Source organism: Chiloscyllium plagiosum, unplaced genomic scaffold (assembly GCF_037043375.1).
Source record: "Chiloscyllium plagiosum isolate Xiang-an unplaced genomic scaffold, Cpla_swu_hap1 HiC_scaffold_31, whole genome shotgun sequence".
In the NCBI taxonomy this organism is placed as follows: domain Eukaryota; kingdom Metazoa; phylum Chordata; class Chondrichthyes; order Orectolobiformes; family Hemiscylliidae; genus Chiloscyllium; species Chiloscyllium plagiosum.
The window spans coordinates 15062182-15078713 of NW_028270169.1; positions in this window are offsets into that span (position 1 = coordinate 15062182).

A 16532-nucleotide genomic window follows, 5' to 3' on the forward strand; every position below is an offset into this window, starting at 1 on the left:
CTGCTCTCCCTGTGTCCCTGCTCTCCCCATCACCCTGCTCTCCCCATCACCCTGCTCTCCCTGTGTCCCTGCTCTCCCCATGTCCCTATTCTCCCCATGTCACTGCTCTCCCCATGTCCCTGCTCTCCCCTTGTCCCTGTTCTCCCCATGTCACTGCTCTCCCTGTGTCCCTGCTCTCCCCGTGTCCCTGCTCTCCCCAAGTTCCTGCTCTCCCCATGTCACTGCTCTCCCTGTGTCCCTGCTCTCCCCATCACTCTGCTCTCCCCATGTCCCTGCTCTCCCCTTGTCCCTGCTCTCCCCATGTCCCTGCTCTCCCTGTGTCCTTGCTCTCCCCATGTCCCTACTCTCCCCATGTTCCTGCTCTCCCTGTGTCCCTGCTCTCCCCATGTCCCTGCTCATCCTGGGTCCCTGCTCTCCCCATCACTCTGCTCTCCCTGTGTCCCTGCTCTCCCCGTGTCCCTGTCTACCCATGTTCCTGCTCATCCCATGTCCCTGCTCATCCAGTGTCCCTGATCTCCCTGTTTGCCTGCTCTCCCCATGTCCCTGGTATCCCTGTGTCCCTGGTCTCCCCATGTCCCTGCTCATCCCGTGTCCCAGATCTCCCCGTGTCCCTGCTCCCCCCGCGTCTCTGCTCTACCCATGTCCCTGCGCACCCTGTGTCCCCGGTCACCCCATGTTCCTGCCCTCCCTTTGTCCCTGCTCTATCCGTGCCCCTGCTCTCCTTGTGCCCCTACTCTCCTCATGTGTACACGTGCTTGTGTGAATGTGTGTGTATGTGTGTCGTGGGGTCTGTGTCTGTGTCTGTGTCAGTATATGTATGTGTTTGTGTGTGTATCTGTCTGTGTGTATATGTGCGCATGTATGCGTCAGTATGTATGTTTGAGTGTGTCAGTTTCTGTGCATGAGTGTGCATGCATGTGAATGTGTGTGTATGCATCTGTGTGTGTTTGTCTGTGTGTGTGTCAGTTTCTGTGTGTGTGAGTGTTTGTGTGTGCGTGAGAGTATGTGTGTGTGTTTGTGTGTGTGTGAGAGTGTGTGTGTGTCTGTATGTGTGTGAGTGTCTCTGTGCGTGTGTGCGAGTGTTTGTGTGTGTATAAGAGTGTTTGTGTGTGTGTGTCTGTGTGTGTGTGTCTGTGTGTGTGTGTGTGTGAGTGTGTGTGTGTGAGTGTATGTGTGGTCCCAAATTATAGCAGCCTCCAGGTTGCCTGAGTCACTGGATGTCCGTAACTCTCGGTCAGGTGAGCTGGCTGCTTTGATAGGTGCTGTCATGCCAGCCCCAGGCTCTGTGTGTCTAACCTGACCTGGGACCTGGCATTCTGTGGAGCAGTTTGCTTCTTCGGTTGGGGCTTTGCTGCCAAATACAAGTGAAGCTGCCAGACACTCAGCTTGTGATTGAAACAAAACACACGGAATTTCCCCAGTTTTCCTGCAGATGAGGGCTGCAGGCTCTCGAGCAGCTGCTGTTGGTTTTGGCAGATCCCGGGAGAGCTCAGAGCTGGCATGGGAGATGAAGGAATGGGCTGGATGTGGAAATCTCACACTCTCTCCATTCCTCTGGTCCCCTTAACCTCTGTGAAACCAATCTTTTACTCACATTGATTTGCCTGGGTTTAAATCATACAGCAAGGGACAAGGGCGAAATGGGTTAGACGGGGGAACGGGACAGAGGTTTCGGGGGTCTGATGGGGGTGGGGGATGTTGGTGGTATGGGGGATAGAGGAACACAATGCTGGGGTTTGTTTCAGGTACCATCCTCACACATTATCACCTCCCTCATCAGCACCGCCATTCCAGTCAGTAAGGGGGCCCTGGGGTCATTGTCCACGTCAGCCTGCTCCCTGCCCTCTTCCTGCTGCACACCATCGTCTGCTGGATCACTGCTGTGGTGGATCCACCAGGAAAGGTGGATGTATTATGAATGCATGACTGTGAAGGAGGTGAGGAAAGGTCTGGAAGGTTGTGGCTGTGTGTTGCTTCACAGAGTTGTCAAGGTGACCCACCTGCTGACTGCACCTTTGCCACCAATCCCATTACCTTCTCACGTTGGAGCACCCATCCACTCTCCCAGTCTTTCTTGATATTCTTTTAATTTGTCTCCTACAAGTAGAATTGGAATTAGAATTAGCTTTATTTGTCAAACATACCTCAAATGTATAAGTCGGACTTGCAGCACCATCTCAGGGACAAGGTCCCCCAGGTACAGCTTCTTCACTTCCACTTCTCAGACAAATAGAGAAGTCAGAAGTCCAGCATTGCAGGTTTTAGGAGTAACTTATAAAATGGTAAAAGCAGTCTACCAATCCAGTCCCTGCTGGCACCTGGCCTCCTGTCCATATCAGGCCTTGACTGTAGACAGTGCCAAGCTCCACCTCAGAGTTCATGAGGCCAGGAGATCACTCTGGAACCACCTTGAGTCCGGAGGTCCACGCTGAGGCCGAGAGACCGCCACAATGGGCTGCTGGTAGATTGCCACCCTGGGCCAGGAGGTGGCCACGCTCGGTTGAGAGGATGCCTCATTGGGTCTGTGTGGAGGCCGGGGTGAGTCCGTGGTTCCAAGGCTGAAAGGTCAGAGGCCACAAGGTCAGGGTCCATGAGGTTGGGGGTGCCATGGGTTTGGAGGCCGGGAGGCTGAGAAGATGGAGGACGAAACAAAAAGATAAAAGAGAAAAAAAGAGAGAGAAAGAGGAAAGGAACTGATGGAGTGGACAAGCTCCAGCTGAAGCGTTGTACTCCACCACCATCTTGGATCAAGTAGCTTATCCAGTCACCTTTTATGTCAACTGCTATGAAATCTGTTTCCATCACTCAATCAGACAAAGTATCCTAACCAGAAGGGCTATTGAGGCTGGGTCATTCTATTCACTCCTGATGAAGGGCTTATGCCCGAAACATCGATTCTCCTGCTCCTCGGATGTTGCCTGACCTGCTGTGCTTTTCCAGCAACACACTCTCAGCTCATTCTATTCAAAACTGAGACAGATAGATTTTTACTCAGTAAGGGAATGGGGAAAGGGCAGGACAGTGGCATTGAGGATTCTCAGATTAGCAGAGAGCACGAACATGTGGAGAGCAGGGATGAACAGAGAGCAGGGACACGGGGAGAGCAGGGACATGGGGAGAGCAGGGACACGGGGAGAGCAGGGACATGGAGAGAGCAGGGACACGGGGAGAGCAGAGACATGGGGGTAGCAGGGACATGGGGAGAGCAGGGACACAAGGAGAGCAGGGACATGGGGAGAGCAGGGACACGGAGAGAGTAGGGACATGGAGAGAGCAGTGACACGGGGAGAGCAGGGACATGGAGAGAGCAGGGACACGGGGAGAGCAGGGACATGGGGAGATCAGCGACATGGAGAGAGCAGGGACACGGGGAGAGCAGGGACACGGGGAGAGCAGGGACACGGGATGGGCAGGGACTCATGAAGGGCAGGTCCCTGCTCTCCCCGTGTCCCTGCTCTCCCCGTGTCCCTGATCTCCCCGTGAACCTGCTCTCTCCATGTCCCTGCTCTCCCCATGTCCCTGCTCTCCCTGTGTCCCTGCTCTCCCCGTGTCCCTGCTCTCCCTGTGTCCCTGCTCTCCCCATACCCCTTCTCTCCCATTTGTGTGGGAATGTGTGTGCGTGTCGTGGGGTCAGTGTCTGTGTCAGTATGTGTATGTGTTTGTGTGTGTAGCTGTCTTTGTGTATATGTGCGCATGTATGTGTCAGTGTGTATGTGTGTGTCTGTGTATGCATATGTCTGTGTGAGTGTCTGCGTGTATGTTTGTGTGTGTTTGTGTCTGTGCATGAGTGTGCGTGCATATGAGTGTGTGTGTGTATGCATCTGTGTGTGTGTGTGTCTGTGTGAGTGTTTGTGTGTGTGTGAGTATCTGTGTGTGTGTCTGTGTGAGTGTGTATGTGTGTGTGTGAGTCTGTGTGTGTGTGAGTGTGTGAGTGTGTCTGCATGTGTTTTTGTGTGTGTGTGAGTGTGTATGTGTGTGTCTCTGTGTGCGCGCGTGTGTGTGTGAATGTGTGAGTGAGTGAGTATGTGTGTGTGTGTCTGTGCGTGTGTGTGTGTGTGTCTGTGCGTGTGTGTGTGTGAGTGAGTGTGTGTGAGTCTGTGTGTGTGTGTGAGAGTGTGTCCGTGCATGTGTGTGAGCGAGTGTGTGAGTGTGTGTGTGTCTGTGCCTGTATGTGAGTGTGTGAGAGTCTGTGTGTGTGTGTGCGTGTGTGTGTGCGTGTTTGTGTGAGTGTGTCTGTGCGTGTGTGCGAGTGTTTGTGAGTCTCTGTGTGTGTGTGTGTCTGTGCGTGTGTGCGAGTGTTTGTGAGTCTCTGTGTGTGTGAGTGTTTGTGTGTGTGTCTGTGCGTGTGTGCGAATGTTTGTGAGTCTCTGTGTGAGTGTGTGTGTGTGAGTGTTTGTATGAGTGTGTCTGTGCGTGTGTGCGAGTGTTTGTGAGTGTGTGTGTGTGAGTGTTTGTGTGAGTGTGTCTGTGTGTGTGTGCGAGTGTTTGTGAGTGTTTGTGTGTGTTTGCAGGTTTTAGGAGTAACTTATAAAATGGAGAAAAGCATGTTGAGAATAATTGTCTACCAATCCAGTCCCTGCTGGCACCTGGCCTCCTGTCCATATCAGGCCTTGACTGTAGACAGCGCCAAGCTCCACCTCAGAGTTCATGAGGCCAGGAGATCGCTCTGGAAGCACCTTGAGTCCGGAGGTCCACGCTGAGGCCGAGAGACCGCCACAATGGGCTGCTGGTAGATTGCCATCCTGGGCCGGGAGGTGGCCACGCCCGGTTGAGAGGATGCCTCACTGGGTCTGTGTGGAGGCTGGGGTGGGGGCAAGGTTCCAAGGCCGAAAGGTCAGAGGCTGCGAGGTCTGAGTCCATTGGGTCTGAGGCGCCATGGATTCGAAGGCCGGGAGGCTGAGAAGATGGAGGAAAGATAAAAAAGATAAAAGAGAAATAAATGAGTGAAAAACGAAAGGAATGGATGGAGTGGACAAGCTCCAGCTGAAGCGTCGTACTCCACCACCATCTTGGATTAAGTAGTTTATCCAATTACCTTTTTTGTCAACTGCTATTAAATCTGTTTCCATCACTCAATCAGACAAAGTATGCTAACCAGAAGGGCTATTGAGGCTGGGTCATTCTATTCACTCCTGATGAAGGGCTTATGCCCAAAACATTGACTCTCCTGTTTCTCGGATGCTGCCTGACCTGTTGTGCTTTTCCAGCACCACACTCTCGACTCATTCTATTCAAAACTGAGACAGATTTTTACTCAGTATGGGAATGGGGAAAGGGCAGGACAGTGGAGTTGAGGATTCCCACATCAGCCACGATCTCATTGAATGGCAGAGCAGACTCGACGGGCTGAACGGCCTACATTTGTTTCTCGATCTTATGATTTTAATCCTGCACAGATGTTTTTCCTGATGGTACTTTTTGTTTCATCTGGCAATCACCTCAAATCTGGTTCACAAGATTCCGCCGTTGGAAACAGTTTCTTTTACAATGGGATTGAGTGAGTTTGGATGAAGATTGGGCATTGATGCCACAGGAAATGGTGGGTCGGGTTGTCATGGTTCGGTAAAACTAATGTCCTGGCTCTGCCAATGAAGTTGAGGTGATCGACAGGTCACACAGAAAGTCACATCGTAACATAAACTGAGTCACATGGCCCCAGACATTTGCCCCAAAAGCAGATTGGTAAATGAAAGCTTGAAATAAAACACTCTATAAAGTGTCATATAATAAAATATTATTCTGCAGCTTCCCTATAACACTTTGAGAACTCCAGGCGATAAGGGGTCAGTATTAAAAATCCAAAATTTTGCTCTAAAAAGCAGTGTATAAAATAATAAAAAGCAGTGGCAGTATGGTGGCTCAATGGTTCGCACTGTTACTTCACAGCGCCAGGGACCTAGGCAACTCTCTGTGTGGAGTTTGCGCATTCTCCTCATGTGTGTATGGGTTTCCTCCGGCTGCTTCAGTTTCCTCCCACAGTCCTGTGCAAGTAAGGTGGATTGGCAATGCTAAATTGCCCGTGGTGTCCAGGGATATGTAGGTTAGATGGATTATGGGAAATGCTGGGAAATGCTGGGTTGCAGGGATAGGGTCTGGTGGGATGCTCTTTGGAGGGTTGGTTAGGACCTGAAGGGCCGAATGGCCTGCTTCCACTCAGTAGGGATTCTCAGATTTGGGTTAGACACCTGAGAGCCTTTGAATAAGGGTGAAATGCCTGAGCACATGGAAAGTTCCAATCTGAATTCCTCCCATTAACTGGAAAAACACATGTAGCTGACCCAAATGCCAAGAGATTGTTGTCTGGAGATGATTCTTAATCAACGCACTCTTTCTGACTGCCTTCAATGACACGTAAAGTGTTTGTACTCGCTGCGGGAGCATGTACACTAAAACTGGAGCAATACAGAGATTAATGTGGTCCCTGTGCAAGAATATCAAGCATGTCCATGAAATGTTAAACAAAAGACTGACCTCCAGTGCAAAAAAGTGTGTACTCTAATTAAATGTAGATTTCAAATATATTCTCAGCCACATGAGTCAACAAACAGATAATGAGGGCTTCAAATGCCTACTGTATTACAGAGCTGCTGCAATGAAACAAGGTGTTCCCAATCAGGCGTTCCCACAGGTAATTTCACCCGAAAAATATGTCTTGCAATTTTCTATTGTTGACAAGGCCATCCCTGATCACTTCCTCTTGCACTCCCAATACCCACCATCCATATCTCCTTCACCATCTCTAACTCTGCAGCCTTGAGGCTGAAATCCGAACCCAGCTCCTTCTCCTCAAGTAGTTACCAAATGGTTTCGGTTGAAGGACCTCTTTCCAAAGCGATTAGTAATCAAGCTCCCACACCAGAATTATAACGCAATATGCAATTATTGTCTGAAAGTTTTGCATGTGAAGTATATTTTACACCGATACTGTATTTTTATGATGACAAGCATTTCCTTACGTACAGCCATCGGTGAGATATTTGCTGACAGTTCATTGAGGGGATTGCTCATCCTTTGCAGGAACACAGAGCAAACATTGGCCTGGAGAGAGCAGCAGCCTGAGGGGAATCCAGTCGATGGAATGAACTGGGGGAACAGAGCAACAACAGGGAGCACAGCATATAGACAGCAGTGCACGGGGAGAGCAGGGACACGGGGAGAGCAGGGACACGGGGAGAGGAGGGACAGGGTGAGCAGGGACATGGGGAGAGCAGGGACATGGGGAGAGCAGGGACACAGAGAGAACAGGGACACGGGGAGAGCAGGGACGTGGGGAGAGCAGGGACGTGGGGAGAGCAGGGACACGGGGAGAGCAGGGACACGGGGACAGCAGGGACACGGGGAGAGCAGAGACATGGGGAGAGCAGGGACACGGGGAGAGCAGGGACATGGGGAGAGCAGGGACATGGGGAGAGCAGGGACTTGGGGAGAGCAGGGACACGGGGAGAACAGGGACACGGGGAGAGCAGTGACATGGGGAGAGCAAGGACAAGGGGAGAGCAGGGACGTGGGGAGAGCAGAGTAATGGGGAGAGCAGGGACACCGCGAGAGCAGTGACATGGGGAGAATAGGGACATGGGGAGAGCAGGGACATGGGGAGAGCAGGGACATGGAGAGCAGGGACATAGGGAGAGCAGGGACATGGGGAGAGCAGGGACACAGAGAGAGCAGGGACACGTGGAGAGCAGGGACCCGGGGAGAGCAGGGACCTGCCCTTCGTGAGTCCCTGCCATACCCATGTCCCTGCTCTCCCTGTGTCCCTGCTCTCCCCATGTCCCTGCTCTCCCCATGTCCCTGCTCTCCCCGTGTCCCTGCTCTCCCCATGTCCCTGCTCTCCCTGTGTCCCTGCTCTCCCCATGTCCCTGCTCTCCCCGTGTCCCTGCTCTCTCCATGTCCCTGCTCTCACATACACACTCACACACGGACAGACACACTCACACACACACACACACACACACAGACAGACAGACTCACACACACTCACACACACATGCACAGACACACACACACATACTCACTCACACAGACACACAGACACGCACACACAGAGACTCACACACATACACACTCACACACACACATGCACAGACACACACACACATAGACACACACACACAGACACACAGACACACACTCACACTCAGACACACACACAGATACTCACACACACACACAAACACTCACACAGACACACACACACAGATGCATACACACACACATATGCACGCACACTCATGCACAGACACACACAAACATACACACAGACACTCATACAGACATATGCATACACAGACACACACACACATACACACTGACACATACATGCGCACATATACACACAGACAGCTACACACACAAACACATACACATACTGACACAGACACAGACCCCACGACACACACACACATTCCCAAACACACGTGCACAAATGGGAGAGCAGGGGCATGGGGAGAGCAGGGACACGGGGAGAGCAGGGACACAGGGAGAGCAGGGACATGGAGAGAGCAGGGACACGGGGAGAGCAGGGACATGGAGAGAGCAGGGACACGGGGAGCGCAGGGACACGGGGAGAGCAGGAACACGGGGAGATCAGGGACCTGCCCTTCGTGAGTCCCTGCCATACCCCTGTCCCTGCTCTCCCCGTGTCCCTGCTCTCCCCGTGTCCCTGCTCTCTCCATGTCCCTGCTCTCCCCATGTCCCTGCTCTCTCCATGTCCCTGCTCTCCCCATGTCCCTGCTCTCCCCATGTCCCTGCTCTCCCCGTGTCCCTGCTCTCCCCATGTCCCTGCGCTCCCCGTGTCCCTGCTCTCCCCTTGTCCCTGCTCTCCCCATGTCCCTGCTCTCCCCATGTCCCTGCTCTCCCCATGTCCCTGCTCTCCCCGTGTCCCTGCTCTCCCCATGTCCCTACTCTCCCCCTGTCCCTGCTCTCCCCGTGTCCCTGCTCTCCCCATGTCCCTGCGCTCCCCATGTCCCTGCTCTCGCCATGTCCCTGCGCTCCCCGTGTCCCTGCTCTCCCCATGTCCCTGCTCTCCCCGTGTCCCTGCTCTCCACATGTTCCTGCTCTCCCCGTGTCCCTGCTCTCCACATGTCCCTGCTCTCCCCGTGTCCCTGCTCTCCCCGTGTCCCTGCTCTCCACATGTCCCAGCTCTCCCCATGTCCCTGCTCTCACCGTGTCCCTATTCTCCCCGTGTCCCTGCTCTCTCCATGTCCCTGCTCTCCCCGTGTCCCTGCTCTCCCCGTGTCCCTGCCCTCCCTGTGTCCCTGCTCTCCACATGTCCCTGCTCTCCCCATGTCCCTGCTCTCCCCGTGTCCCTGCTCTCCCCGTGTCCCTGCTCTCTCCATGTCCCTGCTCTCCCCGTGTCCCTGCTCTCCCCGTGTCCCTGCTCTCTCCATGTCCCTGCTCTCCCCATGTCCCTGCTCTCCCAGTGTCCCTGCTCTCCACATGTCCCTGCTCTCCCCATGTCCCTGCTCTCCCCGTGTCCCTGCTCTCCCCGTGTCCCTGCTCTCTCCATGTCCCTGCTCTCCACATGTCCCTGCTCTCCCCATGTCCCAGATCTCCCCGTGTCCCTGCTCTCTGCGCATCCCTGCTCTCCACATGTTCCTGCTCTCTGCTGATCTGAGAATCCTCAACGCCACTGTCCTGCCCTTTCCCCATTCCCTTACTGAGTAAAAATCTATCTGCCACAGTTTTGAATAGAATGAGCTGAGAGTGTGTTGCTGGAAAAGCACAGCAGGTCAGACAGCATCCGAGGAGCAGGAGAATCGATGTTTTGGGCATAAGCCCTTCATCAGGAAAGAGTAGAATGACCCAGCCTCAATAGCCCTTCTGGTTAGGATACTTTGTCTGATTGAGTGATGGAAACAGATTTCATAGCAGTTGACATAAAAGGTGATTGGATAAGCTACTTGATGCAAGATGGTGGTGGAGTACGACGCTTCAGCTGGAGCTTGTCCACTCCATCCATTCCTTGCCTCTTTCTCTCTCTTTTTTTCTCTTTTATCTTTTTGTTTCGTCCTCCATCTTCTCAGCCTCCCGGCCTCCAAACCCATGGCAGCCCCAACCTCATGGACCCTGACCTTGCGGCCTCTGACCTTTCGGCCTTGGAACCACGGACTCACCCTAGCCTCCACACAGACCCAATGAGGCATCGTCTCAACCGAGCGTGGCCACCTCCTGGCCCAGGGTGGCAATCTACCAGCAGCCCATTGTGGCGGTCTCTCGGCCTCAGCGTGGACCTCCGGACTCAAGGTGGTTCCAGAGTGATCTCCTGGCCTCATGAACTCTGAGGTGGAGCTTGGCACTGTCTACAGTCAAGGCCTGATATGGACAGGAGGCCAGGTGCCAGCAGGGACTGGATTGGTAGACTGCTTTTACCATTTTATAAGTTACTCCTAAAACCTGCAATGCTGGACTTCTGACTTCTCTATTTGTCTGAGAAGTGGAAGTGAAGAAGCTGTACCTGGGGGACCTTGTCCCTGAGATGGTGCTGCAAGTCCGACTTATACATTTGAGGTATGTTTGACAAATAAAGCTAATTCTAATTCCAATTCTACTTGTAGGAGACAAATTAAAAGAATATCGAGAAAGACTGGGAGAGTGGATGGGTGCTCCAACGTAATGGGATTGGTGGCAAAGGTGCAGTCAGCAGGTGGATCACCTTGACAACTCTGTGAAGCAACACACAGCCACAACCTTCCAGACCTTTCCTCACCTCCTTCACAGTCATGCACTCATAATACATCCACCTTTCCTGGTGGATCCACCACAGCAGTGATCCAGCAGACGATGGTGTGCAGCAGGAAGAGGGCAGGGAGCAGGCTGACGTGGACAATGACCCCAGGGCCCCCTTACTAACTGGGATGGCGGTGCTGATGAGGGAGGTGATAATGTGTGAGGATGGTACCTGAAACAAACCCCAGCATTGTGTTCCTCTATCCCCCATACCAACAACATCCCCCACCCCCATCAGACCCCCGAAACCTCTGTCCCGTTCCCCCATCTAACCCATTTCGCCCTTGTCCCTTGCTGTATGATTTAAACCCAGGCAAATCAATGTGAGTAAAAAATCGGTTTCACAGAGGTTAAGGGGACCAGAGGAATGGAGAGAGTGTGAGATTTCCACATCCAGCCCATTCCTTCATCTCCCATGCCAGCTCTGAGCTCTCCCGGGATCTGCCAAAACCAACAGCAGCTGCTCGAGAGCCTGCAGCCCTCATCTGCAGGAAAACTGGGGAAATTCCGTGTTTTTTGTTTCAATCACAAGCTGAGTGTCTGGCAGCTTGACTTGTATTTGGCAGCAAAGCCCCAAGCGAAGAAGCAAACTGCTCCACAGAATGCCAGGTCCCAGGTCAGGTTAGACACACAGAGCCTGGGGCTGGCATGACAGCACCTATCAAAGCAGCCAGCTCACCTGACCGAGAGTTACGGACATCCAGTGACTCAGGCAACCTGGAGGCTGCTATAATTTGGGACCACACATACACTCACACACACACTCTCACACACACACACACACACAAACACTCACACAGACACACACACACTCACACACACAGAGACACAGACACACACGCAGACACACAAACACTCACACAGACACTCTCATGCACACACACTCTTTCACACAGACACAGACACACACATACAGACACACTTACACACACTATCACACACACAGACACACTTACATACACACACACAGATACAAATACACACACACACACACACCCAACACACACACACTCTCTCTCACGCACACACACACACTCACACAGACACACACACACGCACTCACTCACACACACACAAACACTCACACAGACGCACACTCACACACTCTCACACACACACAAACACTCACACAGACACACACACACTCACATACACACAAACACTCACACAGACACACTCTCACACACACACACACACACACACACACAAACACTCACACAGACACACACACACTCACTCTCACACACACACACTCACACAGACACACACACACTCACACACACAGGCACACACACAGAGACACAGACACACACACAGACACACAAACACTCACACAGACACTCTCACGCACACACACTCTTTCACATAGACACAGACACACACATACAGACACACATACACACACTATCACACACACAGACACACTTACATACACACACACAGATACAAATACACATGCACACACACATGCACACAGACACATACGCAGACAGACACACACACAAACACATACACAGACTGACACACACACACACAGCCACACACCCCACGACACACGCAGCCACACACACCCCTCGACACACACACACCCCATGTCACACATACATACACAGCCACACACTCCCCACGACACACACATACACACACAGCCACACACACCCATGACACACAAACACACACACCGCACGACACACTGACACAGACACACAGTCACACACACCCCATGACATACACACACACACACAGCCACACACACCCCACGACACACAAACACACACACACACAGCCACACACACCCCACGACACACAGACACAGACACACATACATACACAGCCACACACACCCACGACACACAAACACACACACCGCATGACACACAGCCCACGACACACAGACACACATACGCACACAGCCACACACACCGCACGACACACAGACACAGACACACATACATACACGGCCACACACACCCCACAACACACAGACACACACACACAGACACACACACCCCACAACACACACAGACACAGATACAAACACACAGCCACACACACCTCATGACACACAGACACAGACACACACACACAGCCACACACACCCCATGACACACAGACACAGACGCACACACACACAAAACCACACACAACCCACAACACACACAGACACACACGCACAGATATTCACACAGCCGCACACACCCCACGACATACACACACACACACACACACATACTCACTGACACATACATAGGCACATATATACACAGATACGCACACAAACACAGACACATAGGAGAAAGTGAGGTCTGCAGATGCTGGAGATCAGAGCTGAAAATGTGTTGCTGGAACAGCGCAGTAGGTCAGGCAGCATCCAGGGAACAGGAGAATCGACGTTTCGGGCATAAGCCCAGACACATACACATACACCCACCAACATATACACAGACAGACAGACACAAACGCATACACAGACAGACACATACACACACGCATACATACACACAGCCACACACACCCATGACACAGACACACACAGATACATGCACAGCCACACACCTCACGACACACAGACACACAGACACACACAGACACACAGACACACACAGACACACACAGACACACACACTCACACCAAAGGCAACTAACCATCTCCTCAAGGTGCACTGCAGAAATTTGCAAAGGCTTCTCAGACAGCACCTTCCAAACCCATGACCACCTCCATCTAGAAGGACAAGGGCAGCAGATACGTCACCCCTTGCAAATTTCCCTCCAAGCCACTCACCATCCTGATTTGGAAATATGTTGGCATTCCTTCACTGTCACTGGGTCAAAATCCTGGAATTCCCTCCTTAAGGGCATTGTGGGTCAATCCACAGCAGGTGGACTGCAACAGTTCAAGAAAGTAGCTCACCACCATCTTCTCAAGGGGCAACTAGGGATGGTAAATAAATGCTGGGTCCAGCCCGCGACACCCACATCCCACCAACGAATTAAAGTAAACACCACACAAACTGAAGATAGGAGGTGATGACCAGGGGTAAAGATGCTGCAAATCTATTCAGGAACAGACTAGCATGAGAAGGGAGTGACAGAATCCTGGAATTGTTACAGTGCAGAAGGAGGCCATGCAGCCCATCATGCTTGCACTAGCTCTCCAAATGTTCTACAAGATCTTTGTATCACTGCAGCAGACTACCACTCATGACACTGACCTCAGGTAGGTGTAGGTGCGTCAAATTGATTGACACAATTAGTCACCCATGGGGAAGTACTGTGTGAGGAAAGAGCAAGTTGGTTTGTATTCAGTTTGCCGACTGTTTACCTTCAAGAAACACTTACATCGTATGTTTCCTAATTCTGGAAATTAGTCATTTCGAGAAGAGTGTGTTATTTTCATTCTGATTTCTACCAGATGATGTAACCTTCTGTGGTAATGCAGAACCAATCATTGGAATTGTTTAACATTCTAAGATTAGCTGAAGGATTTGTCATGGGTTTGGAGGGTAAGTGGGGAAGCAGCCATTACAAAGATGACTTGTTTCACTAAAAATGACACAACAGGAGAATGAATGGCTGAGTGAAATTACTGCTGGACTATTATCAAGAAACTCAGGTTATATCTTGCGCTCCCAAGTTCAAATCCTGCCATGGCAGATGGTCAAATTTAAGAGTCAAATTAGATTAGATTACTTACAGTGTGGAAACAGGCCCTTCGGCCCGACAAGTCCACACCGACCCGCCGAAGCGTAACCCACCCATACCCCTACATTTACCCCTTACCTAACACTACGGGCAATTTAGCATGGCCAATTCACCTAACCTGCACATCTTTGGACTGTGGGAGGAAACCGGAGCACCCGGAGGAAACCCACGCAACACGGGGAGAATGTGCAAACTCCACACAGTCAGTCGCCTGAGGCGGGAACTGAACCCGGGTCTCTGGCACTGTGAGGCAGCAGTGCTAACCACTGTGCCACCGTGCCGCCCACAATGATGAACAGAATAGAATAGGAATTGAGTGTTACTTGTTGACAGTGAAACTATTACTGATTGTTGTGGTAAACGCCAACTGGTTCACTAATGTTCTTTAGGGAAGAAAACGGCTGGTCTGGTCCCCAATAAGCCCTGGCAGCCTCTCCATGGGCCATGTGGTGAGGTGAACAAGAGACGTCATCAGATATCTTCCCTCAACAAACCTCTCCTATCCCTCATTGACAGCAGTGACCCCTGACCTTGTTGGCAACTTGGCGTCCATCTTTGACAGCTGCAGTCCTAAGCCTGCTGTGACTGCAAAGCTCCTGGCCTCCTGATTGCCTGGCAAGCTCTTGGGATAGGGGGAGGGGTCAAGAGTCCCATCTTTCAACAGAGAATTGAAGAATCCAGCTGGGGTATGCCAAATGGCACAAATGAGATTGCCCTCATCTTTCTGAGCACGCCACAAAATTTGATGTGTGTTAGATTAATTTTGGGGTGGGGACACAAATATTTTAAGGGTCTTACAATCTTCTCATGGTCAGTCTGAGGCATGTGCAATGCTTTCTAGGAGAAAGGACCTTCCAGTATCTGTTCTCAAAGCTCTTCTTCACTTCACTAGACCAAGATCCTACACTCTTCAAGTTTACAAGTTCCGTGTTTTACTAAGCCATTGCTAGCAACTGGTGCATCCAGGGTTTTCTGTTCTCTATACCAGCTGAGGTATAACCTGTAGGTTTCTTTCAATGTGTACATGGTGATAAGGCCCACTCCTAATGAAGAGCTTATGCTCGAAACATCAACTCTCCTGCTCCTCAGTTGCTGCCTGACCTGCTGTACTTTTCCAGCGCCACACTTTATGACTCTGATCTCCAGTATCTGCAGTCCTCACTTTCTCTGCCAAGGTGGTAAGGCTACTGAACACCACACCCTGAGTTCCAACCTTCTAGCAGATTCCTATCACTTGACCACTGAAGTCATAACTACATCAGAGCTTACCTCAGAGACATTCTCATACTCATTAAATCCCACCTCTAATCCTAACCTGTTTGAATCTGTCTCTAGCGTAACTGTGAATCTAACCTGCCATTGCAGTTGCCAATTCTATTAGTCAATATCTACAAATTCATAGATTAACTTGTGCACATTTAATGCCAAGATAGATGGATTCTTGATCTATTAGGGTGTCGATGGTAATTATGATTTGGAGGTGCTGGTGTTGGACTGGTTGTGATAAAGGAGCAGCGCTCCAAAAGCTAGTGCTGCCAAATAAACCTGTTGGACTATAACCTGATGGTTTGTGATTTTTAACTTTGATCTATTAGGGAATTCAAAGTTTTTGGGGAAAGGGCGGGAAAGTGGATGTGAGGAATGTTGGATCAGCCACCATCTTACTGAGTGGTGAGGCAGGCTCAAGGGCTGAATGGCCAGCTCCTGTACTTATTTATGATGGCAACTCCACAGAGATTCGATGAGCCAGTGATCATGAGCCTCAAACAATGTCTACATCTTTTCCAGGACTTTTTAATCAGCCTGCATTAGGGATGTTATGGCACCACATCTGGAACAAGTTGGGACTTGGACCCAGGCCCCCCTAGCTCAGAGGTAGAGACATTACTGTTGTGCCACAAGAGCCCTAAACAACTTCTTAAGACTACCTTTCCAATTTATTGGTCAGTCAATTGGGTTATTAGAAACTGAATTGGTGTCATAGAAATACCAGGAATGAATGGTACCTCAAGGCCTTTCTTTCATTGTGCAACTTTAGATTGACATGGTGCCTTTAAAACAGAAAAAAATGTCATGACACAGCTTTTAAGTAGGTGTGTAAC